General features: G+C 42.5%; 12 non-coding genes across 12 annotated transcripts; all 12 read right to left on the bottom strand.

Moving 5' to 3' along the window:
• Positions 1-1,733: 1,733 nt before the first annotated feature.
• Positions 1,734-1,805, bottom strand: trnap-ugg (transfer RNA proline (anticodon UGG)). Its single transcript has one exon. It is a non-coding gene; the product is annotated as a tRNA-Pro (tRNA).
• Positions 1,806-2,655: 850 nt separating this feature from the next.
• On the bottom strand, positions 2,656-2,727 carry trnap-ugg (transfer RNA proline (anticodon UGG)). Its single transcript has one exon. It is a non-coding gene; the product is annotated as a tRNA-Pro (tRNA).
• Positions 2,728-4,509: 1,782 nt separating this feature from the next.
• trnap-ugg (transfer RNA proline (anticodon UGG)) lies at positions 4,510-4,581 on the bottom strand. The gene has a single exon. It is a non-coding gene; the product is annotated as a tRNA-Pro (tRNA).
• Positions 4,582-5,444: 863 nt separating this feature from the next.
• Positions 5,445-5,516, bottom strand: trnap-ugg (transfer RNA proline (anticodon UGG)). Its single transcript has one exon. It is a non-coding gene; the product is annotated as a tRNA-Pro (tRNA).
• A 4,520-nt stretch (positions 5,517-10,036) lies between these two features.
• On the bottom strand, positions 10,037-10,108 carry trnap-ugg (transfer RNA proline (anticodon UGG)). The gene has a single exon. It is a non-coding gene; the product is annotated as a tRNA-Pro (tRNA).
• Positions 10,109-11,257: 1,149 nt separating this feature from the next.
• Positions 11,258-11,329, bottom strand: trnap-ugg (transfer RNA proline (anticodon UGG)). The gene has a single exon. It is a non-coding gene; the product is annotated as a tRNA-Pro (tRNA).
• Positions 11,330-12,192: 863 nt separating this feature from the next.
• On the bottom strand, positions 12,193-12,264 carry trnap-ugg (transfer RNA proline (anticodon UGG)). The gene has a single exon. It is a non-coding gene; the product is annotated as a tRNA-Pro (tRNA).
• A 1,790-nt stretch (positions 12,265-14,054) lies between these two features.
• trnap-ugg (transfer RNA proline (anticodon UGG)) lies at positions 14,055-14,126 on the bottom strand. The gene has a single exon. It is a non-coding gene; the product is annotated as a tRNA-Pro (tRNA).
• An 855-nt stretch (positions 14,127-14,981) lies between these two features.
• trnap-ugg (transfer RNA proline (anticodon UGG)) lies at positions 14,982-15,053 on the bottom strand. The gene has a single exon. It is a non-coding gene; the product is annotated as a tRNA-Pro (tRNA).
• A 2,709-nt stretch (positions 15,054-17,762) lies between these two features.
• Positions 17,763-17,834, bottom strand: trnap-ugg (transfer RNA proline (anticodon UGG)). The gene has a single exon. It is a non-coding gene; the product is annotated as a tRNA-Pro (tRNA).
• A 1,790-nt stretch (positions 17,835-19,624) lies between these two features.
• trnap-ugg (transfer RNA proline (anticodon UGG)) lies at positions 19,625-19,696 on the bottom strand. The gene has a single exon. It is a non-coding gene; the product is annotated as a tRNA-Pro (tRNA).
• A 3,972-nt stretch (positions 19,697-23,668) lies between these two features.
• On the bottom strand, positions 23,669-23,740 carry trnap-ugg (transfer RNA proline (anticodon UGG)). Its single transcript has one exon. It is a non-coding gene; the product is annotated as a tRNA-Pro (tRNA).
• Between the last annotated feature and the right edge of the window lie 2,393 nt (positions 23,741-26,133).

The raw sequence follows: 26,133 nt of genomic DNA, 5'->3' as shown, positions 1-26,133 counted from the left end.
AGAATATGCATTGACAGGTCGATGTTGCCAGGCCACAGTGGATCACGTGAGTGTTGGTGGTATACTTGTGAGCATAGCTATCTTCCAAGCAGTTGACCAGGTTTCAGTTCAAATACTCTGTAATTCATCTGCTGAGTCTTTCAGATTCAATCTTCATTAGCTGTAACAGCAAGAAACAAATGAAGAAAGAACTAAATGTAGATTTTAACAATTAAAAAGTAGACATCAAAATCAATTGGATCTCATTTCATTTGATCCGATTGACGCACCGGTATGTGAATAAAAAAACATTGGAATCTCTCAGTTTTAAATTAGAAATGTCACACATTTTGCACTGGATGCTTCTCAGTCCTACCATAACTGCTGATGTTACACCTCTGCATTTTTGGTGAAATGTGGCAGAGCGAGAGCAATGTTTGTCAAAACATGACACATCCCTAAAATCTGTCTTCTCATACAAATGTCTATAGCTTCAGAACGGTTTGACCTACAAAATAGTTTGCCCATTCTTTGGAAAGGGGAGACTCTCACAAACACAATGCTGTTCTCAGTTTTGCTCTACGACCCCCACAAGTGTCAAGGGACTCGTCTGAAGGTAGCCTATGTCCCGGTAAAAGGACAGGTTTTTTAACCAAGGAAGAAATTAATACATGTTGTGCGATGCTGAACCCACTAGTGCAGAGCACAATGGATTAGCAGTCCATTACCTTAATCACTTGTCCACCTGGTCCTGCGCTCCAGTGGTAGCAGTCGCCCCTCCAACCAGTTGCCCAAGATCCGCCTGTCTCACATTGTTAAAGGCTCTTCAAAAGGGCTCATCCGGGTTTTGAACCCGGGACCTCTCGCACCCAAAGCGAGAATCATACCCCTAGACCAACGAGCCATTTATTTCAAGACATTGTTTTGCAGTCACCAGCAATGACGGTGAGAATATGCATTGACAGGTCGATGTTGCCAGGCCACAGTGGATCACGTGAGTGTTGGTGGTATACTTGTGAGCATAGCTATCTTCCAAGCAGTTGACCAGGTTTCAGTTCAAATACTCTGTAATTCATCTGCTGAGTCTTTCAGATTCAATCTTCATTAGCTGTAACAGCAAGAAACAAATGAAGAAAGAACTAAATGTAGATTTTAACAATTAAAAAGTAGACATCAAAATCAATTGGATCTCATTTCATTTGATCCGATTGACGCACCGGTATGTGAATAAAAAAACATTGGAATCTCTCAGTTTTAAATTAGAAATGTCACACATTTTGCACTGGATGCTTCTCAGTCCTACCATAACTGCTGATGTTACACCTCTGCATTTTTGGTGAAATGTGGCAGAGCGAGAGCAATGTTTGTCAAAACATGACACATCCCTAAAATCTGTATTCTCATACTAATGTCTATAGCTTCAGAACGGTTTGACCTACAAAATAGTTTGCCCATTCTTTGGAAAGGGGAGACTCTCACAAACACAATGCTGTTCTCAGTTTTGCTCTACGACCCCCACAAGTGTCAAGGGACTCGTCTGAAGGTAACCTATGTCCCGGTAAAAGGACAGGTTTTTTAACCAAGGAAGAATTTAATACATGTTGTGCGATGCTGAACCCACTAGTGCAGAGCACAATGGATTAGCAGTCCATTACCTTAATCACTTGTCCACCTGGTCCTGCGCTCCAGTGGTAGCAGTCGCCCCTCCAACCAGTTGCCCAAGATCCGCCTGTATTGTTAAAGGCTCTTCAAAAGGGCTCGTCCGGGATTTGAACCCGGGACCTCTCGCACCCAAAGCGAGAATCATACCCCTAGACCAACGAGCCATTTATTTCAAGACATTGTTTTGCAGTCGCCAGCAATGACGGTGAGAATATGCATTGACAGGTCGATGTTGCCAGGCCACAGTGGATCACGTGAGTGTTGGTGGTATACTTGTGAGCATAGCTATCTTCCAAGCAGTTGACCAGGTTTCAGTTCAAATACTCTGTAATTCATCTCCTGAGTCTTTCAGATTCAATCTTCATTAGCTGTAACAGCAAGAAACAAATGAAGAAAGAGCTAAATGTAGATTTTAACAATTAAAAAGTAGACATCAAAATCAATTGGATCTCATTTCATTTGATCCGATTGACGCACCGGTATGTGAATAAAAAAACATTGGAATCTCTCAGTTTTAAATTAGAAATGTCACACATTTTGCACTGGATGCTTCTCAGTCCTACCATAACTGCTGATGTTACACCTCTGCATTTTTGGTGAAATGTGGCAGAGCGAGAGCAATGTTTGTCAAAACATGACACATCCCTAAAATCTGTATTCTCATACTAATGTCTATAGCTTCAGAACGGTTTGACCTACAAAATAGTTTGCCCATTCTTTGGAAAGGGGAGACTCTCACAAACACAATGCTGTTCTCAGTTTTGCTCTACGACCCCCACAAGTGTCAAGGGACTCGTCTGAAGGTAACCTATGTCCCGGTAAAAGGACAGGTTTTTTAACCAAGGAAGAATTTAATACATGTTGTGCGATGCTGAACCCACTAGTGCAGAGCACAATGGATTAGCAGTCCATTACCTTAATCACTTGTCCACCTGGTCCTGCGCTCCAGTGGTAGCAGTCGCCCCTCCAACCAGTTGCCCAAGATCCGCCTGTATTGTTAAAGGCTCTTCAAAAGGGCTCGTCCGGGATTTGAACCCGGGACCTCTCGCACCCAAAGCGAGAATCATACCCCTAGACCAACGAGCCATTTATTTCAAGACATTGTTTTGCAGTCGCCAGCAATGACGGTGAGAATATGCATTGACAGGTCGATGTTGCCAGGCCACAGTGGATCACGTGAGTGTTGGTGGTATACTTGTGAGCATAGCTATCTTCCAAGCAGTTGACCAGGTTTCAGTTCAAATACTCTGTAATTCATCTCCTGAGTCTTTCAGATTCAATCTTCATTAGCTGTAACAGCAAGAAACAAATGAAGAAAGAGCTAAATGTAGATTTTAACAATTAAAAAGTAGACATCAAAATCAATTGGATCTCATTTCATTTGATCCGATTGACGCACCGGTATGTGAATAAAAAAACATTGGAATCTCTCAGTTTTAAATTAGAAATGTCACACATTTTGCACTGGATGCTTCTCAGTCCTACCATAACTGCTGATGTTACACCTCTGCATTTTTGGTGAAATGTGGCAGAGCGAGAGCAATGTTTGTCAAAACATGACACATCCCTAAAATCTGTCTTCTCATACAAATGTCTATAGCTTCAGAACGGTTTGACCTACAAAATAGTTTGCCCATTCTTTGGAAAGGGGAGACTCTCACAAACACAATGCTGTTCTCAGTTTTGCTCTACGACCCCCACAAGTGTCAAGGGACTCGTCTGAAGGTAGCCTATGTCCCGGTAAAAGGACAGGTTTTTTAACCAAGGAAGAAATTAATACATGTTGTGCGATGCTGAACCCACTAGTGCAGAGCACAATGGATTAGCAGTCCATTACCTTAATCACTTGTCCACCTGGTCCTGCGCTCCAGTGGTAGCAGTCGCCCCTCCAACCAGTTGCCCAAGATCCGCCTGTCTCACATTGTTAAAGGCTCTTCAAAAGGGCTCATCCGGGTTTTGAACCCGGGACCTCTCGCACCCAAAGCGAGAATCATACCCCTAGACCAACGAGCCATTTATTTCAAGACATTGTTTTGCAGTCACCAGCAATGACGGTGAGAATATGCATTGACAGGTCGATGTTGCCAGGCCACAGTGGATCACGTGAGTGTTGGTGGTATACTTGTGAGCATAGCTATCTTCCAAGCAGTTGACCAGGTTTCAGTTCAAATACTCTGTAATTCATCTGCTGAGTCTTTCAGATTCAATCTTCATTAGCTGTAACAGCAAGAAACAAATGAAGAAAGAACTAAATGTAGATTTTAACAATTAAAAAGTAGACATCAAAATCAATTGGATCTCATTTCATTTGATCCGATTGACGCACCGGTATGTGAATAAAAAAACATTGGAATCTCTCAGTTTTAAATTAGAAATGTCACACATTTTGCACTGGATGCTTCTCAGTCCTACCATAACTGCTGATGTTACACCTCTGCATTTTTGGTGAAATGTGGCAGAGCGAGAGCAATGTTTGTCAAAACATGACACATCCCTAAAATCTGTATTCTCATACAAATGTCTATAGCTTCAGAACGGTTTGACCTACAAAATAGTTTGCCCATTCTTTGGAAAGGGGAGACTCTCACAAACACAATGCTGTTCTCAGTTTTGCTCTACGACCCCCACAAGTGTCAAGGGACTCGTCTGAAGGTAACCTATGTCCCGGTAAAAGGACAGGTTTTTTAACCAAGGAAGAAATTAATACATGTTGTGCGATGCTGAACCCACTAGTGCAGAGCACAATGGATTAGCAGTCCATTACCTTAATCACTTGTCCACCTGGTCCTGCGCTCCAGTGGTAGCAGTCGCCCCTCCAACCAGTTGCCCAAGATCCGCCTGTCTCACATTGTTAAAGGCTCTTCAAAAGGGCTCGTCCGGGATTTGAACCCGGGACCTCTCGCACCCAAAGCGAGAATCATACCCCTAGACCAACGAGCCATTTATTTAAAGACATTGTTTTGCAGTCACCAGCAATGACGGTGAGAATATGCATTGACAGGTCGATGTTGCCAGGCCACAGTGGATAACGTGAGTGTTGGTGGTATACTTGTGAGCATAGCTATCTTCCAAGCAGTTGACCAGGTTTCAGTTCAAATACTCTGTAATTCATCTGCTGAGTCTTTCAGATTCAATCTTCATTAGCTGTAACAGCAAGGAACAAATGAAGAAAGAACTAAATGTAGATTTTAACAATTAAAAAGTAGACATCAAAATCAATTGGATCTCATTTCATTTGATCCGATTGACGCACCGGTATGTGAATAAAAAAACAAAAAAACATTGGAATCTCTCAGTTTTAAATTAGAAATGTCACACATTTTGCACTGGATGCTTCTCAGTCCTACCATAACTGCTGATGTTACACCTCTGCATTTTTGGTGAAATGTGGCAGAGCGAGAGCAATGTTTGTCAAAACATGACACATCCCTAAAATCTGTCTTCTCATACAAATGTCTATAGCTTCAGAACGGTTTGACCTACAAAATAGTTTGCCCATTCTTTGGAAAGGGGAGACTCTCACAAACACAATGCTGTTCTCAGTTTTGCTCTACGACCCCCACAAGTGTCAAGGGACTCGTCTGAAGGTAGCCTATGTCCCGGTAAAAGGACAGGTTTTTTAACCAAGGAAGAAATTAATACATGTTGTGCGATGCTGAACCCACTAGTGCAGAGCACAATGGATTAGCAGTCCATTACCTTAATCACTTGTCCACCTGGTCCTGCGCTCCAGTGGTAGCAGTCGCCCCTCCAACCAGTTGCCCAAGATCCGCCTGTCTCACATTGTTAAAGGCTCTTCAAAAGGGCTCATCCGGGATTTGAACCCGGGACCTCTCGCACCCAAAGCGAGAATCATACCCCTAGACCAACGAGCCATTTATTTCAAGACATTGTTTTGCAGTCACCAGCAATGACGGTGAGAATATGCATTGACAGGTCGATGTTGCCAGGCCACAGTGGATCACGTGAGTGTTGGTGGTATACTTGTGAGCATAGCTATCTTCCAAGCAGTTGACCAGGTTTCAGTTCAAATACTCTGTAATTCATCTCCTGAGTCTTTCAGATTCAATCTTCATTAGCTGTAACAGCAAGAAACAAATGAAGAAAGAGCTAAATGTAGATTTTAACAATTAAAAAGTAGACATCAAAATCAATTGGATCTCATTTCATTTGATCCGATTGACGCACCGGTATGTGAATAAAAAAACAAAAAAACATTGGAATCTCTCAGTTTTAAAATAGAAATGTCACACATTTTGCACTGGATGCTTCTCAGTCCTACCATAACTGCTGATGTTACACCTCTGCATTTTTGGTGAAATGTGGCAGAGCGAGAGCAATGTTTGTCAAAACATGACACATCCCTAAAATCTGTATTCTCATACAAATGCCTATAGCTTCAGAACGGTTTGACCTACAAAATAGTTTGCCCATTCTTTGGAAAGGGGAGACTCTCACAAACACAATGCTGTTCTCAGTTTTGCTCTACGACCCCCACAAGTGTCAAGGGACTCGTCTGAAGGTAACCTATGTCCCGGTAAAAGGACAGGTTTTTTAACCAAGGAAGAAATTAATACATGTTGTGCGATGCTGAACCCACTAGTGCAGAGCACAATGGATTAGCAGTCCATTAACTTAATCACTTGTCCACCTGGTCCTGCGCTCCAGTAGTAGCAGTCGCCCCTCCAACCAGTTGCCCAAGATCCGCCTGTCTCACATTGTTAAAGGCTCTTCAGGGATTTGAACCCGGGACCTCTCGCACCCAAAGCAAGAATCATACCCCTAGACCAACGAGCCATTTATTTCAAGACATTGTTTTGCAGTCGCCAGCAATGACGGTGAGAATATGCATTGACAGGTCGATGTTGCCAGGCCACAGTGGATCACGTGAGTGTTGGTGGTATACTTGTGAGCATAGCTATCTTCCAAGCAGTTGACCAGGTTTCAGTTCAAATACTCTGTAATTCATCTCCTGAGTCTTTCAGATTCAATCTTCATTAGCTGTAACAGCAAGAAACAAATGAAGAAAGAGCTAAATGTAGATTTTAACAATTAAAAAGTAGACATCAAAATCAATTGGATCTCATTTCATTTGATCCGATTGACGCACCGGTATGTGAATAAAAAAACAAAAAAACATTGGAATCTCTCAGTTTTAAATTAGAAATGTCACACATTTTGCACTGGATGCTTCTCAGTCCTACCATAACTGCTGATGTTACACCTCTGCATTTTTGGTGAAATGTGGCAGAGCGAGAGCAATGTTTGTCAAAACATGACACATCCCTAAAATCTGTATTCTCATACAAATGTCTATAGCTTCAGAACGGTTTGACCTACAAAATAGTTTGCCCATTATTTGGAAAGGGGAGACTCTCACAAACACAATGCTGTTCTCAGTTTTGCTCTACGACCCCCACAAGTGTCAAGGGACTTGTCCCGGTAAAAGGACAGGTTTTTTAACCAAGGAAGAAATTAATACATGTTGTGCGATGCTGAACCCACTAGTGCAGAGCACAATGGATTAGCAGTCCATTACCTTAATCACTTGTCCACCTGGTCCTGCGCTCCAGTGGTAGCAGTCGCCCCTCCAACCAGTTGCCCAAGATCCGCCTGTCTCACATTGTTAAAGGCTCTTCAAAAGGGCTCGTCCGGGATTTGAACCCAGGACCTCTCGCACCCAAAGCGAGAATCATACCCCTAGACCAACGAGCCATTTATTTCAAGATATTGTTTTGCAGTCGCCAGCAATGACGGTGAGAATATGCATTGACAGGTCGATGTTGCCAGGCCACAGTGGATCACGTGAGTGTTGGTGGTATACTTGTGAGCATAGCTATCTTCCAAGCAGTTGACCAGGTTTCAGTTCAAATAGTCTGTAATTCATCTCCTGAGTCTTTCAGATTCAATCTTCATTAGCTGTAACAGCAAGAAACAAATGAAGAAAGAGCTAAATGTAGATTTTAACAATTAAAAAGTAGACATCAAAATCAATTGGATCTCATTTCATTTGATCCGATTGACGCACCGGTATGTGAATAAAAAAACAAAAAAACATTGGAATCTCTCAGTTTTAAATTAGAAATGTCACACATTTTGCACTGGATGCTTCTCAGTCCTACCATAACTGCTGATGTTACACCTCTGCATTTTTGGTGAAATGTGGCAGAGCGAGAGCAATGTTTGTCAAAACATGACACATCCCTAAAATCTGTATTCTCATACAAATGTCTATAGCTTCAGAACGGTTTGACCTACAAAATAGTTTGCCCATTCTTTGGAAAGGGGAGACTCACAAACACAATGCTGTTCTCAGTTTTGCTCTACGACCCCCACAAGTGTCAAGGGACTTGTCCCGGTAAAAGGACAGGTTTTTTAACCAAGGAAGAAATTAATACATGTTGTGCGATGCTGAACCCACTAGTGCAGAGCACAATGGATTAGCAGTCCATTACCTTAATCACTTGTCCACCTGGTCCTGCGCTCCAGTGGTAGCAGTCGCCCCTCCAACCAGTTGCCCAAGATCCGCCTGTCTCACATTGTTAAAGGCTCTTCAAAAGGGCTCGTCCGGGATTTGAACCCAGGACCTCTCGCACCCAAAGCGAGAATCATACCCCTAGACCAACGAGCCATTTATTTCAAGATATTGTTTTGCAGTCGCCAGCAATGACGGTGAGAATATGCATTGACAGGTCGATGTTGCCAGGCCACAGTGGATCACGTGAGTGTTGGTGGTATACTTGTGAGCATAGCTATCTTCCAAGCAGTTGACCAGGTTTCAGTTCAAATACTCTGTAATTCATCTCCTGAGTCTTTCAGATTCAATCTTCATTAGCTGTAACAGCAAGAAACAAATGAAGAAAGAGCTAAATGTAGATTTTAACAATTAAAAAGTAGACATCAAAATCAATTGGATCTCATTTCATTTGATCCGATTGACGCACCGGTATGTGAATAAAAAAACAAAAAAACATTGGAATCTCTCAGTTTTAAATTAGAAATGTCACACATTTTGCACTGGATGCTTCTCAGTCCTACCATAACTGCTGATGTTACACCTCTGCATTTTTGGTGAAATGTGGCAGAGCGAGAGCAATGTTTGTCAAAACATGACACATCCCTAAAATCTGTATTCTCATACAAATGTCTATAGCTTCAGAACGGTTTGACCTACAAAATAGTTTGCCCATTCTTTGGAAAGGGGAGACTCTCACAAACACAATGCTGTTCTCAGTTTTGCTCTACGACCCCCACAAGTGTCAAGGGACTTGTCCCGGTAAAAGGACAGGTTTTTTAACCAAGGAAGAAATTAATACATGTTGTGCGATGCTGAACCCACTAGTGCAGAGCACAATGGATTAGCAGTCCATTACCTTAATCACTTGTCCACCTGGTCCTGCGCTCCAGTGGTAGCAGTCGCCCCTCCAACCAGTTGCCCAAGATCCGCCTGTCTCACATTGTTAAAGGCTCTTCAAAAGGGCTCGTCCGGGATTTGAAACCGGGACCTCTCGCACCCAAAGCGAGAATCATACCCCTAGACCAACGAGCCATTTATTTCAAGACATTGTTTTGCAGTCACCAGCAATGACGGTGAGAATATGCATTGACAGGTCGATGTTGCCAGGCCACAGTGGATCACTTGAGTGTTGGTGGTATACTTGTGAGCATAGCTATCTTCCAAGCAGTTGACCAGGTTTCAGTTCAAATACTCTGTAATTCATCTCCTGAGTCTTTCAGATTCAATCTTCATTAGCTGTAACAGCAAGAAACAAATGAAGAAAGAACTAAATGTAGATTTTAACAATTAAAAAGTAGACATCAAAATCAATTGGATCTCATTTCATTTGATCCGATTGACGCACCGGTATGTGAATAAAAAAATAAAAAAACATTGGAATCTCTCAGTTTTAAATTAGAAATGTCACACATTTTGCACTGGATGCTTCTCAGTCCTACCATAACTGCTGATGTTACACCTCTGCATTTTTGGTGAAATGTGGCAGAGCGAGAGCAATGTTTGTCAAAACATGACACATCCCTAAAATCTGTATTCTCATACTAATGTCTATAGCTTCAGAACGGTTTGACCTACAAAATAGTTTGCCCATTCTTTGGAAAGGGGAGACTCTCACAAACACAATGCTGTTCTCAGTTTTGCTCTACGACCCCCACAAGTGTCAAGGGACTTGTCCCGGTAAAAGGACAGGTTTTTTAACCAAGGAAGAAATTAATACATGTTGTGCGATGCTGAACCCACTAGTGCAGAGCACAATGGATTAGCAGTCCATTACCTTAATCACTTGTCCACCTGGTCCTGCACTCCAGTGGTAGCAGTCGCCCCTCCAACCAGTTGCCCAAGATCCGCCTGTCTCACATTGTTAAAGGCTCTTCAAAAGGGCTCGTCCGGGATTTGAACCCGGGACCTCTCGCACCCAAAGCGAGAATCATACCCCTAGACCAACGAGCCATTTATTTCAAGACATTGTTTTGCAGTCACCAGCAATGACGGTGAGAATATGCATTGACAGGTCGATGTTGCCAGGCCACAGTGGATCACTTGAGTGTTGGTGGTATACTTGTGAGCATAGCTATCTTCCAAGCAGTTGACCAGGTTTCAGTTCAAATACTCTGTAATTCATCTCCTGAGTCTTTCAGATTCAATCTTCATTAGCTGTAACAGCAAGAAACAAATGAAGAAAGAACTAAATGTAGATTTTAACAATTAAAAAGTAGACATCAAAATCAATTGGATCTCATTTCATTTGATCCGATTGACGCACCGGTATGTGAATAAAAAAATAAAAAAACATTGGAATCTCTCAGTTTTAAATTAGAAATGTCACACATTTTGCACTGGATGCTTCTCAGTCCTACCATAACTGCTGATGTTACACCTCTGCATTTTTGGTGAAATGTGGCAGAGCGAGAGCAATGTTTGTCAAAACATGACACATCCCTAAAATCTGTATTCTCATACTAATGTCTATAGCTTCAGAACGGTTTGACCTACAAAATAGTTTGCCCATTCTTTGGAAAGGGGAGACTCTCACAAACACAATGCTGTTCTCAGTTTTGCTCTACGACCCCCACAAGTGTCAAGGGACTCGTCTGAAGGTAACCTATGTCCCGGTAAAAGGACAGGTTTTTTAACCAAGGAAGAAATTAATACATGTTGTGCGATGCTGAACCCACTAGTGCAGAGCACAATGGATTAGCAGTCCATTACCTTAATCACTTGTCCACCTGGTCCTGCGCTCCAGTGGTAGCAGTCGCCCCTCCAACCAGTTGCCCAAGATCCGCCTGTCTCACATTGTTAAAGGCTCTTCAGAAGGGCTCGTCCAAGGACTCTCACAAACACAATGCTGTTCTCAGTTTTGCTCTACGACCCCCACAAGTGTCAAGGGACTTGTCCCGGTAAAAGGACAGGTTTTTTAACCAAGGAAGAAATTAATACATGTTGTGCGATGCTGAACCCACTAGTGCAGAGCACAATGGATTAGCAGTCCATTACCTTAATCACTTGTCCACCTGGTCCTGCGCTCCAGTGGTAGCAGTCGCCCCTCCAACCAGTTGCCCAACCAGTTGCCTGTCTCACATTGTTAAAGGCTCTTCAAAAGGGCTCGTCCGGGATTTGAACCCGGGACCTCTCGCACCCAAAGCGAGAATCATACCCCTAGACCAACGAGCCATTTATTTCAAGACATTGTTTTGCAGTCACCAGCAATGACGGTGAGAATATGCATTGACAGGTCGATGTTGCCAGGCCACAGTGGATCACGTGAGTGTTGGTGGTATACTTGTGAGCATAGCTATCTTCCAAGCAGTTGACCAGGTTTCAGTTCAAATACTCTGTAATTCATCTGCTGAGTCTTTCAGATTCAATCTTCATTAGCTGTAACAGCAAGGAACAAATGAAGAAAGAACTAAATGTAGATTTTAACAATTAAAAAGTAGACATCAAAATCAATTGGATCTCATTTCATTTGATCCGATTGACGCACCGGTATGTGAATAAAAAAACAAAAAAACATTGGAATCTCTCAGTTTTAAATTAGAAATGTCACACATTTTGCACTGGATGCTTCTCAGTCCTACCATAACTGCTGATGTTACACCTCTGCATTTTTGGTGAAATGTGGCAGAGCGAGAGCAATGTTTGTCAAAACATGACACATCCCTAAAATCTGTCTTCTCATACAAATGTCTATAGCTTCAGAACGGTTTGACCTACAAAATAGTTTGCCCATTCTTTGGAAAGGGGAGACTCTCACAAACACAATGATGTTCTCAGTTTTGCTCTACGACCCCCACAAGTGTCAAGGGACTCGTCTGAAGGTAACCTATGTCCCGGTAAAAGGACAGGTTTTTTAACCAAGGAAGAAATTAATACATGTTGTGCGATGCTGAACCCACTAGTGCAGAGCACAATGGATTAGCAGTCCATTACCTTAATCACTTGTCCACCTGGTCCTGCGCTCCAGTGGTAGCAGTCGCCCCTCCAACCAGTTGCCCAAGATCCGCCTGTCTCACATTGTTAAAGGCTCTTCAAAAGGGCTCATCCGGGATTTGAACCCGGGACCTCTCGCACCCAAAGCGAGAATCATACCCCTAGACCAACGAGCCATTTATTTCAAGACATTGTTTTGCAGTCACCAGCAATGACGGTGAGAATATGCATTGACAGGTCGATGTTGCCAGGCCACAGTGGATCACGTGAGTGTTGGTGGTATACTTGTGAGCATAGCTATCTTCCAAGCAGTTGACCAGGTTTCAGTTCAAATACTCTGTAATTCATCTGCTGAGTCTTTCAGATTCAATCTTCATTAGCTGTAACAGCAAGAAACAAATGAAGAAAGAACTAAATGTAGATTTTAACAATTAAAAAGTAGACATCAAAATCAATTGGATCTCATTTCATTTGATCCGATTGACGCACCGGTATGTGAATAAAAAAACATTGGAATCTCTCAGTTTTAAATTAGAAATGTCACACATTTTGCACTGGATGCTTCTCAGTCCTACCATAACTGCTGATGTTACACCTCTGCATTTTTGGTGAAATGTGGCAGAGCGAGAGCAATGTTTGTCAAAACATGACACATCCCTAAAATCTGTATTCTCATACAAATGTCTATAGCTTCAGAACGGTTTGACCTACAAAATAGTTTGCCCATTCTTTGGAAAGGGGAGACTCTCACAAACACAATGCTGTTCTCAGTTTTGCTCTACGACCCCCACAAGTGTCAAGGGACTCGTCTGAAGGTAACCTATGTCCCGGTAAAAGGACAGGTTTTTTAACCAAGGAAGAAATTAATACATGTTGTGCGATGCTGAACCCACTAGTGCAGAGCACAATGGATTAGCAGTCCATTACCTTAATCACTTGTCCACCTGGTCCTGCGCTCCAGTGGTAGCAGTCGCCCCTCCAACCAGTTGCCCAAGATCCGCCTGTCTCACATTGTTAAAGGCTCTTCAAAAGGGCTCGTCCGGGATTTGAACCCGGGACCTCTCGCACCCATAGCGAGAATCATACCCCTAGACCAACGAGCCATTTATTTCAAGACATTGTTTTGCAGTCACCAGCAATGACGGTGAGAATATGCATTGACAGGTCGATGTTGCCAGGCCACAGTGGATCACGTGAGTGTTGGTGGTATACTTCTGAGCATAGCTATCTTCCAAGCAGTTGACCAGGTTTCAGTTCAAATACTCTGTAATTCATCTGCTGAGTCTTTCAGATTCAATCTTCATTAGCTGTAACAGCAAGGAACAAATGAAGAAAGAACTAAATGTAGATTTTAACAATTAAAAAGTAGACATCAAAATCAATTGGATCTCATTTCATTTGATCCGATTGACGCACCGGTATGTGAATAAAAAAACAAAAAAACATTGGAATCTCTCAGTTTTAAATTAGAAATGTCACACATTTTGCACTGGATGCTTCTCAGTCCTACCATAACTGCTGATGTTACACCTCTGCATTTTTGGTGAAATGTGGCAGAGCGAGAGCAATGTTTGTCAAAACATGACACATCCCTAAAATCTGTCTTCTCATACAAATGTCTATAGCTTCAGAACGGTTTGACCTACAAAATAGTTTGCCCATTCTTTGGAAAGGGGAGACTCTCACAAACACAATGCTGTTCTCAGTTTTGCTCTACGACCCCCACAAGTGTCAAGGGACTCGTCTGAAGGTAACCTATGTCCCGGTAAAAGGACAGGTTTTTTAACCAAGGAAGAAATTAATACATGTTGTGCGATGCTGAACCCACTAGTGCAGAGCACAATGGATTAGCAGTCCATTACCTTAATCACTTGTCCACCTGGTCCTGCGCTCCAGTGGTAGCAGTCGCCCCTCCAACCAGTTGCCCAAGATCCGCCTGTCTCACATTGTTAAAGGCTCTTCAAAAGGGCTCATCCGGGATTTGAACCCGGGACCTCTCGCACCCAAAGCGAGAATCATACCCCTAGACCAACGAGCCATTTATTTCAAGACATTGTTTTGCAGTCACCAGCAATGACGGTGAGAATATGCATTGACAGGTCGATGTTGCCAGGCCACAGTGGATCACGTGAGTGTTGGTGGTATACTTGTGAGCATAGCTATCTTCCAAGCAGTTGACCAGGTTTCAGTTCAAATACTCTGTAATTCATCTGCTGAGTCTTTCAGATTCAATCTTCATTAGCTGTAACAGCAAGAAACAAATGAAGAAAGAACTAAATGTAGATTTTAACAATTAAAAAGTAGACATCAAAATCAATTGGATCTCATTTCATTTGATCCGATTGACGCACCGGTATGTGAATAAAAAAACATTGGAATCTCTCAGTTTTAAATTAGAAATGTCACACATTTTGCACTGGATGCTTCTCAGTCCTACCATAACTGCTGATGTTACACCTCTGCATTTTTGGTGAAATGTGGCAGAGCGAGAGCAATGTTTGTCAAAACATGACACATCCCTAAAATCTGTCTTCTCATACAAATGTCTATAGCTTCAGAACGGTTTGACCTACAAAATAGTTTGCCCATTCTTTGGAAAGGGGAGACTCTCACAAACACAATGCTGTTCTCAGTTTTGCTCTACGACCCCCACAAGTGTCAAGGGACTCGTCTGAAGGTAACCTATGTCCCGGTAAAAGGACAGGTTTTTTAACCAAGGAAGAAATTAATACATGTTGTGCGATGCTGAACCCACTAGTGCAGAGCACAATGGATTAGCAGTCCATTACCTTAATCACTTGTCCACCTGGTCCTGCGCTCCAGTGGTAACAGTCGCCCCTCCAACCAGTTGCCCAAGATCCGCCTGTCTCACATTGTTAAAGGCTCTTCAAAAGGGCTCATCCGGGATTTGAACCCGGGACCTCTCGCACCCAAAGCGAGAATCATACCCCTAGACCAACGAGCCATTTATTTCAAGACATTGTTTTGCAGTCACCAGCAATGACGGTGAGAATATGCATTGACAGGTCGATGTTGCCAGGCCACAGTGGATCACGTGAGTGTTGGTGGTATACTTGTGAGCATAGCTATCTTCCAAGCAGTTGACCAGGTTTCAGTTCAAATACTCTGTAATTCATCTGCTGAGTCTTTCAGATTCAATCTTCATTAGCTGTAACAGCAAGAAACAAATGAAGAAAGAACTAAATGTAGATTTTAACAATTAAAAAGTAGACATCAAAATCAATTGGATCTCATTTCATTTGATCCGATTGACGCACCGGTATGTGAATAAAAAAACATTGGAATCTCTCAGTTTTAAATTAGAAATGTCACACATTTTGCACTGGATGCTTCTCAGTCCTACCATAACTGCTGATGTTACACCTCTGCATTTTTGGTGAAATGTGGCAGAGCGAGAGCAATGTTTGTCAAAACATGACACATCCCTAAAATCTGTCTTCTCATACAAATGTCTATAGCTTCAGAACGGTTTGACCTACAAAATAGTTTGCCCATTCTTTGGAAAGGGGAGACTCTCACAAACACAATGCTGTTCTCAGTTTTGCTCTACGACCCCCACAAGTGTCAAGGGACTCGTCTGAAGGTAACCTATGTCCCGGTAAAAGGACAGGTTTTTTAACCAAGGAAGAAATTAATACATGTTGTGCGATGCTGAACCCACTAGTGCAGAGCACAATGGATTAGCAGTCCATTACCTTAATCACTTGTCCACCTGGTCCTGCGCTCCAGTGGTAGCAGTCGCCCCTCCAACCAGTTGCCCAAGATCCGCCTGTCTCACATTGTTAAAGGCTCTTCAAAAGGGCTCATCCGGGATTTGAACCCGGGACCTCTCGCACCCAAAGCTAGAATCATACCCCTAGACCAACGAGCCATTTATTTCAAGACATTGTTTTGCAGTCACCAGCAATGACGGTGAGAATATGCATTGACAGGTCGATGTTGCCAGGCCACAGTGGATCACGTGAGTGTTGGTGGTATACTTGTGAGCATAGCTATCTTCCAAGCAGTTGACCAGGTTTCAGTTCAAATACTCTGTAATTCATCTGCTGAGTCTTTCAGATTCAATCTTCATTAGCTGTAACAGCAAGAAACAAATGAAGAAAGAACTAAATGTAGATTTTAACAATTAAAAAGTAGACATCAAAATCAATTGGATCTCATTTCATTTGATCCGATTGACGCACCGGTATGTGAATAAAAAAACATTGGAATCTCTCAGTTTTAAATTAGAAATGTCACACATTTTGCACTGGATGCTTCTCAGTCCTACCATAACTGCTGATGTTACACCTCTGCATTTTTGGTGAAATGTGGCAGAGCGAGAGCAATGTTTGTCAAAACATGACACATCCCTAAAATCTGTCTTCTCATACAAATGTCTATAGCTTCAGAACGGTTTGACCTACAAAATAGTTTGCCCATTCTTTGGAAAGGGGAGACTCTCACAAACACAATGCTGTTCTCAGTTTTGCTCTACGACCCCCACAAGTGTCAAGGGACTCGTCTGAAGGTAACCTATGTCCCGGTAAAAGGACAGGTTTTTTAACCAAGGAAGAAATTAATACATGTTGTGCGATGCTGAACCCACTAGTGCAGAGCACAATGGATTAGCAGTCCATTACCTTAATCACTTGTCCACCTGGTCCTGCGCTCCAGTGGTAGCAGTCGCCCCTCCAACCAGTTGCCCAAGATCCGCCTGTCTCACATTGTTAAAGGCTCTTCAAAAGGGCTCATCAGGGATTTGAACCCGGGACCTCTCGCACCCAAAGCGAGAATCATACCCCTAGACCAACGAGCCATTTATTTCAAGACATTGTTTTGCAGTCACCAGCAATGACGGTGAGAATATGCATTGACAGGTCGATGTTGCCAGGCCACAGTGGATCACGTGAGTGTTGGTGGTATACTTGTGAGCATAGCTATCTTCCAAGCAGTTGACCAGGTTTCAGTTCAAATACTCTGTAATTCATCTGCTGAGTCTTTCAGATTCAATCTTCATTAGCTGTAACAGCAAGAAACAAATGAAGAAAGAACTAAATGTAGATTTTAACAATTAAAAAGTAGACATCAAAATCAATTGGATCTCATTTCATTTGATCCGATTGACGCACCGGTATGTGAATAAAAAAACATTGGAATCTCTCAGTTTTAAATTAGAAATGTCGCACATTTTGCACTGGATGCTTCTCAGTCCTACCATAACTGCTGATGTTACACCTCTGCATTTTTGGTGAAATGTGGCAGAGCGAGAGCAATGTTTGTCAAAACATGACACATCCCTAAAATCTGTCTTCTCATACAAATGTCTATAGCTTCAGAACGGTTTGACCTACAAAATAGTTTGCCCATTCTTTGGAAAGGGGAGACTCTCACAAACACAATGCTGTTCTCAGTTTTGCTCTACGACCCCCACAAGTGTCAAGGGACTCGTCTGAAGGTAACCTATGTCCCGGTAAAAGGACAGGTTTTTTAACCAAGGAAGAAATTAATACATGTTGTGCGATGCTGAACCCACTAGTGCAGAGCACAATGGATTAGCAGTCCATTACCTTAATCACTTGTCCACCTGGTCCTGCGCTCCAGTGGTAGCAGTCGCCCCTCCAACCAGTTGCCCAAGATCCGCCTGTCTCACATTGTTAAAGGCTCTTCAAAAGGGCTCATCCGGGATTTGAACCCGGGACCTCTCGCACCCAAAGCGAGAATCATACCCCTAGACCAACGAGCCATTTATTTCAAGACATTGTTTTGCAGTCACCAGCAATGACGGTGAGAATATGCATTGACAGGTCGATGTTGCCAGGCCACAGTGGATCACGTGAGTGTTGGTGGTATACTTGTGAGCATAGCTATCTTCCAAGCAGTTGACCAGGTTTCAGTTCAAATACTCTGTAATTCATCTGCTGAGTCTTTCAGATTCAATCTTCATTAGCTGTAACAGCAAGAAACAAATGAAGAAAGAACTAAATGTAGATTTTAACAATTAAAAAGTAGACATCAAAATCAATTGGATCTCATTTCATTTGATCCGATTGACGCACCGGTATGTGAATAAAAAAACAAAAAAACATTGGAATCTCTCAGTTTTAAATTAGAAATGTCACACATTTTGCACTGGATGCTTCTCAGTCCTACCATAACTGCTGATGTTACACCTCTGCATTTTTGGTGAAATGTGGCAGAGCGAGAGCAATGTTTGTCAAAACATGACACATCCCTAAAATCTGTCTTCTCATACAAATGTCTATAGCTTCAGAACGGTTTGACCTACAAAATAGTTTGCCCATTCTTTGGAAAGGGGAGACTCTCACAAACACAATGCTGTTCTCAGTTTTGCTCTACGACCCCCACAAGTGTCAAGGGACTCGTCTGAAGGTAACCTATGTCCCGGTAAAAGGACAGGTTTTTTAACCAAGGAAGAAATTAATACATGTTGTGCGATGCTGAACCCACTAGTGCAGAGCACAATGGATTAGCAGTCCATTACCTTAATCACTTGTCCACCTGGTCCTGCGCTCCAGTGGTAGCAGTCGCCCCTCCAACCAGTTGCCCAAGATCCGCCTGTCTCACATTGTTAAAGGCTCTTCAAAAGGGCTCATCCGGGATTTGAACCCGGGACCTCTCGCACCCAAAGCAAGAATCATACCCCTAGACCAACGAGCCATTTATTTCAAGACATTGTTTTGCAGTCACCAGCAATGACGGTGAGAATATGCATTGACAGGTCGATGTTGCCAGGCCACAGTGGATCACGTGAGTGTTGGTGGTATACTTGTGAGCATAGCTATCTTCCAAGCAGTTGACCAGGTTTCAGTTCAAATACTCTGTAATTCATCTGCTGAGTCTTTCAGATTCAATCTTCATTAGCTGTAACAGCAAGAAACAAATGAAGAAAGAACTAAATGTAGATTTTAACAATTAAAAAGTAGACATCAAAATCAATTGGATCTCATTTCATTTGATCCGATTGACGCACCGGTATGTGAATAAAAAAACATTGGAATCTCTCAGTTTTAAATTAGAAATGTCACACATTTTGCACTGGATGCTTCTCAGTCCTACCATAACTGCTGATGTTACACCTCTGCATTTTTGGTGAAATGTGGCAGAGCGAGAGCAATGTTTGTCAAAACATGACACATCCCTAAAATCTGTCTTCTCATACAAATGTCTATAGCTTCAGAACGGTTTGACCTACAAAATAGTTTGCCCATTCTTTGGAAAGGGGAGACTCTCACAAACACAATGCTGTTCTCAGTTTTGCTCTACGACCCCCACAAGTGTCAAGGGACTCGTCTGAAGGTAACCTATGTCCCGGTAAAAGGACAGGTTTTTTAACCAAGGAAGAAATTAATACATGTTGTGCGATGCTGAACCCACTAGTGCAGAGCACAATGGATTAGCAGTCCATTACCTTAATCACTTGTCCACCTGGTCCTGCGCTCCAGTGGTAGCAGTCGCCCCTCCAACCAGTTGCCCAAGATCCGCCTGTCTCACATTGTTAAAGGCTCTTCAAAAGGGCTCATCCGGGATTTGAACCCGGGACCTCTCGCACCCAAAGCGAGAATCATACCCCTAGACCAACGAGCCATTTATTTCAAGACATTGTTTTGCAGTCACCAGCAATGACGGTGAGAATATGCATTGACAGGTCGATGTTGCCAGGCCACAGTGGATCACGTGAGTGTTGGTGGTATACTTGTGAGCATAGCTATCTTCCAAGCAGTTGACCAGGTTTCAGTTCAAATACTCTGTAATTCATCTGCTGAGTCTTTCAGATTCAATCTTCATTAGCTGTAACAGCAAGAAACAAATGAAGAAAGAACTAAATGTAGATTTTAACAATTAAAAAGTAGACATCAAAATCAATTGGATCTCATTTCATTTGATCCGATTGACGCACCGGTATGTGAATAAAAAAACATTGGAATCTCTCAGTTTTAAATTAGAAATGTCACACATTTTGCACTGGATGCTTCTCAGTCCTACCATAACTGCTGATGTTACACCTCTGCATTTTTGGTGAAATGAGACAGAGCGAGAGCAATGTTTGTCAAAACATGACACATCCCTAAAATCTGTCTTCTCATACAAATGTCTATAGCTTCAGAACGGTTTGACCTACAAAATAGTTTGCCCATTCTTTGGAAAGGGGAGACTCTCACAAACACAATGCTGTTCTCAGTTTTGCTCTACGACCCCCACAAGTGTCAAGGGACTCGTCTGAAGGTAACCTATGTCCCGGTAAAAGGACAGGTTTTTTAACCAAGGAAGAAATTAATACATGTTGTGCGATGCTGAACCCACTAGTGCAGAGCACAATGGATTAGCAGTCCATTACCTTAATCACTTGTCCACCTGGTCCTGCGCTCCAGTGGTAGCAGTCGCCCCTCCAACCAGTTGCCCAAGATCCGCCATTGTTAAAGGCTCTTCAAAAGGGCTCATTCGGGATTTGAACCCGGGACCTCTCTCACCCAAAGCGAGAATCATACCCCTAGACCAACGAGCCATTTATTTCAAGACATTGTTTTGCAGTCACCAGCAATGACGGTGAGAATATGCATTGACAGGTCGATGTTGCCAGGCCACAGTGGATCACGTGAGTGTTGGTGGTATACTTGTGAGCATAGCTATCTTCCAAGCAGTTGACCAGGTTTCAGTTCAAATACTCTGTAATTCATCTGCTGAGTCTTTCAGATTCAATCTTCATTAGCTGTAACAGCAAGAAACAAATGAAGAAAGAACTAAATGTAGATTTTAACAATTAAAAAGTAGACATCAAAATCAGTTGGATCTAATTTCATTTGATCCGATTGACGCACCGGTATGTGAATAAAAAAATAAAAAAACATTGGAATCTCTCAGATTTAAATTAGAAATGTCACACATTTTGCACTGGATGCTTCTCAGTTCTACCATAACTGCTGATGTTACACCTCTGCATTTTTGGTGAAATGTGGCAGAGCGAGAGCAATGTTTGTCAAAACATGACACATCCCTAAAATCTGTCTTCTCATACAAATGTCTATAGCTTCAGAACGGTTTGACCTACAAAATAGTTTGCCCATTCTTTGGAAAGGGGAGACTCTCACAAACACAATGCTGTTCTCAGTTTTGCTCTACGACCCCCACAAGTGTCAAGGGACTCGTCTGAAGGTAACCTATGTCCCGGTAAAAGGACAGGTTTTTTAACCAAGGAAGAAATTAATACATGTTGTGCGATGCTGAACTCACTAGTGCAGAGCACAATGGATTAGCAGTCCATTACCTTAATCACTTGTCCACCTGGTCCTGCGCTCCAGTGGTAGCAGTCGCCCCTCCAACCAGTTGCCCAAGATCCGCCTGTCTCACATTGTTCAAGGCTCTTCAAAAGGGCTCATCCGGGATTTGAACCCGGGACCTCTCACACCCAAAGCGAGAATCATACCCCTAGACCAACGAGCCATTTATTTCAAGACATTGTTTTGCAGTCACCAGCAATGACGGTGAGAATATGCATTGACAGGTCGATGTTGCCAGGCCACAGTGGATCACGTGAGTGTTGGTGGTATACTTGTGAGCATAGCTATCTTCCAAGCAGTTGACCAGGTTTCAGTTCAAATACTCTGTAATTCATCTCCTGAGTCTTTCAGATTCAATCTTCATTAGCTGTAACAGCAAGAAACAAATGAAGAAAGAGCTAAATGTAGATTTTAACAATTAAAAAGTAGACATCAAAATCAATTGGATCTCATTTCATTTGATCCGATTGACGCACCGGTATGTGAATAAAAAAACAAAAAAACATTGGAATCTCTCAGTTTTAAATTAGAAATGTCACACATTTTGCACTGGATGCTTCTCAGTCCTACCATAACTGCTGATGTTACACCTCTGCATTTTTGGTGAAATGTGGCAGAGCGAGAGCAATGTTTGTCAAAACATGACACATCCCTAAAATCTGTATTCTCATACAAATGTCTATAGCTTTAGAACGGTTTGACCTACAAAATAGTTTGCCCATTCTTTGGAAAGGGGAGACTCTCACAAACACAATGATGTTCTCAGTTTTGCTCTACGACCCCCACAAGTGTCAAGGGACTCGTCTGAAGGTAACCTATGTCCCGGTAAAAGGACAGGTTTTTTAACCAAGGAAGAAATTAATACATGTTGTGCGATGCTGAACCCACTAGTGCAGAGCACAATGGATTAGCAGTCCATTACCTTAATCACTTGTCCACCTGGTCCTGCGCTCCAGTGGTAGCAGTCGCCCCTCCAACCAGTTGCCCAAGATCCGCCTGTCTCACATTGTTAAAGGCTCTTCAAAAGGGCTAGTCCGGGATTTGAACCCGGGACCTCTCGCACCCAAAGCGAGAATCATACCCCTAGACCAACGAGCCATTTATTTCAAGACATTGTTTTGCAGTCGCCAGCAATGACAGTGAGAATATGCATTGACAGGTCGATGTTGCCAGGCCACAGTGGATCACGTGAGTGTTGGTGGTATACTTGTGAGCATAGCTATCTTCCAAGCAGTTGACCAGGTTTCAGTTCAAATACTCTGTAATTCATCTCCTGAGTCTTTCAGATTCAATCTTCATTAGCTGTAACAGCAAGAAACAAATGAAGAAAGAGCTAAATGTAGATTTTAACAATTAAAAAGTAGACATCAAAATCAATTGGATCTCATTTCATTTGATCCGATTGACGCACCGGTATGTGAATAAAAAAACAAAAAAACATTGGAATCTCTCAGTTTTAAATTAGAAATGTCACACATTTTGCACTGGATGCTTCTCAGTCCTACCATAACTGCTGATGTTACACCTCTGCATTTTTGGTGAAATGTGGCAGAGCGAGAGCAATGTTTGTCAAAACATGACACATCCCTAAAATCTGTCTTCTCATACAAATGTCTATAGCTTCAGAACGGTTTGACCTACAAAATAGTTTGCCCATTCTTTGGAAAGGGGAGACTCTCACAAACACAATGCTGTTCTCAGTTTTGCTCTACGACCCCCACAAGTGTCAAGGGACTTGTCCCGGTAAAAGGACAGGTTTTTTAACCAAGGAAGAAATTAATACATGTTGTGCGATGCTGAACCCACTAGTGCATAGCACAATGGATTAGCAGTCCATTACCTTTATTACCTTGATGTTACACCTCTGCATTTTTGGTGAAATGTGGCAGAGCGAGAGCAATGTTTGTCAAAACATGACACATCCCTAAAATCTGTATTCTCATACAAATGTCTATAGCTTCAGAACGGTTTGACCTACAAAATAATTTGCCCATTCTTTGGAAAGGGGAGACTCTCACAAACACAATGCTGTTCTCAGTTTTGCTCTACGACCCCCACAAGTGTCAAGGGACTTGTCCCAGTAAAAGGACAGGTTTTTTAACCAAGGAAGAAATTAATACATGTTGTGCGATGCTGAACCCACTAGTGCAGAGCACAATGGATTAGCAGTCCATTACCTTAATCACTTGTCCACCTGGTCCTGCGCTCCAGTGGTAGCAGTCGCCCCTCCAACCAGTTGCCCAAGATCCGCCTGTCTCACATTGTTAAAGGCTCTTCAAAAGGGCTCGTCCGGGATTTGAACCCGGGACCTCTCGCACCCAAAGCGAGAATCATACCCCTAGACCAACGAGCCATTTATTTCAAGACATTGTTTTGCAGTCACCAGCAATGACGGTGAGAATATGCATTGACAGGTCGATGTTGCCAGGCCACAGTGGATCACGTGAGTGTTGGTGGTATACTTGTGAGCATAGCTATCTTCCAAGCAGTTGACCAGGTTTCAGTTCAAATACTCTGTAATTCATCTGCTGAGTCTTTCAGATTCAATCTTCATTAGCTGTAACAGCAAGAAACAAATGAAGAAAGAACTAAATGTAGATTTTAACAATTAAAAAGTAGACATCAAAATCAATTGGATCTCATTTCATTTGATCCGATTGACGCACCGGTATGTGAATAAAAAAATAAAAAAACATTGGAATCTCTCAGATTTAAATTAGAAATGTCACACATTTTGCACTGGATGCTTCTCAGTTCTACCATAACTGCTGATGTTACACCTCTGCATTTTTGGTGAAATGTGGCAGAGCGAGAGCAATGTTTGTCAAAACATGACACATCCCTAAAATCTGTCTTCTCATACAAATGTCTATAGCTTCAGAACGGTTTGACCTACAAAATAGTTTGCCCATTCTTTGGAAAGGGGAGACTCTCACAAACACAATGCTGTTCTCAGTTTTGCTCTACGACCCCCACAAGTGTCAAGGGACTCGTCTGAAGGTAACCTATGTCCCGGTAAAAGGACAGGTTTTTTAACCAAGGAAGAAATTAATACATGTTGTGCGATGCTGAACCCACTAGTGCAGAGCACAATGGATTAGCAGTCCATTGCCTTAATCACTTGTCCACCTGGTCCTGCGCTCCAGTGGTAGCAGTCGCCCCTCCAACCAGTTGCCCAAGATCCGCCTGTCTCACATTGTTAAAGGCTCTTCAAAAGGGCTCGTCCGGGATTTGAACCCGGGACCTCTCGCACCCAAAGCGAGAATCATACCCCTAGACCAACAAGCCATTTATTTCAAGACATTGTTTTGCAGTCGCCAGCAATGACGGTGAGAATATGCATTGACAGGTCGATGTTGCCAGGCCACAGTGGATCACGTGAGTGTTGGTGGTATACTTGTGAGCATAGCTATCTTCCAAGCAGTTGACCAGGTTTCAGTTCAAATACTCTGTAATTCATCTGCTGAGTCTTTCAGATTCAATCTTCATTAGCTGTAACAGCAAGAAACAAATGAAGAAAGAGCTAAATGTAGATTTTAACAATTAAAAAGTAGACATCAAAATCAATTGGATCTCATTTCATTTGATCCGATTGACGCACCGGTATGTGAATAAAAAAACAAAAAAACATTGGAATCTCTCAGTTTTCAATTAGAAATGTCACACATTTTGCACTGGATGCTTCTCAGTCCTACCATAACTGCTGATGTTACACCTCTGCATTTTTGGTGAAATGTGGCAGAGCGAGAGCAATGTTTGTCAAAACATGACACATCCCTAAAATCTGTCTTCTCATACAAATGTCTATAGCTTCAGAACGGTTTGACCTACAAAATGGTTTGCCCATTCTTTGGAAAGGGGAGACTCTCACAAACACAATGCTGTTCTCAGTTTTGCTCTACGACCCCCACAAGTGTCAAGGGACTCGTCTGAAGGTAACCTATGTCCCGGTAAAAGGACAGGTTTTTTAACCAAGGAAGAAATTAATACATGTTGTGCGATGCTGAACCCACTAGTGCAGAGCACAATGGATTAGCAGTCCATTGCCTTAATCACTTGTCCACCTGGTCCTGCGCTCCAGTGGTAGCAGTCGCCCCTCCAACCAGTTGCCCAAGATCCGCCTGTCTCACATTGTTAAAGGCTCTTCAAAAGGGCTCGTCCGGGATTTGAAACCGGGACCTCTCGCACCCAAAGCGAGAATCATACCCCTAGACCAAAGAGCCATTTATTTCAAGACCTTGTTTTGCAGTCGCCAGCAATGACGGTGAGAATATGCATTGACAGGTCGATGTTGCCAGGCCACAGTGGATCACGTGAGTGTTGGTGGTATACTTGTTAGCATAGCTATCTTCCAAGCAGTTGACCAGGTTTCAGTTCAAATACTCTGTAATTCATCTCCTGAGTCTTTCAGATTCAATCTTCATTAGCTGTAACAGCAAGAAACAAATGAAGAAAGAGCTAAATGTAGATTTTAACAATTAAAAAGTAGACATCAAAATCAATTGGATCTAATTTCATTTGATCCGATTGACGCACCGGTATGTGAATAAAAAAACAAAAAAACATTGGAATCTCTCAGTTTTAAATTAGAAATGTCACACATTTTGCACTGGATGCTTCTCAGTCCTACCATAACTGCTGATGTTACACCTCTGCATTTTTGGTGAAATGTGGCAGAGCGAGAGCAATGTTTGTCAAAACATGACACATCCCTAAAATCTGTCTTCTCATACAAATGTCTATAGC

This window comes from Oncorhynchus mykiss, chromosome 15, assembly GCF_057628025.1.
Source record: "Oncorhynchus mykiss isolate SJ-2025 chromosome 15, ASM5762802v1, whole genome shotgun sequence".
NCBI classification, from domain to species: domain Eukaryota; kingdom Metazoa; phylum Chordata; class Actinopteri; order Salmoniformes; family Salmonidae; genus Oncorhynchus; species Oncorhynchus mykiss.
This window is presented reverse-complemented; position numbering and strand designations above follow the sequence as displayed.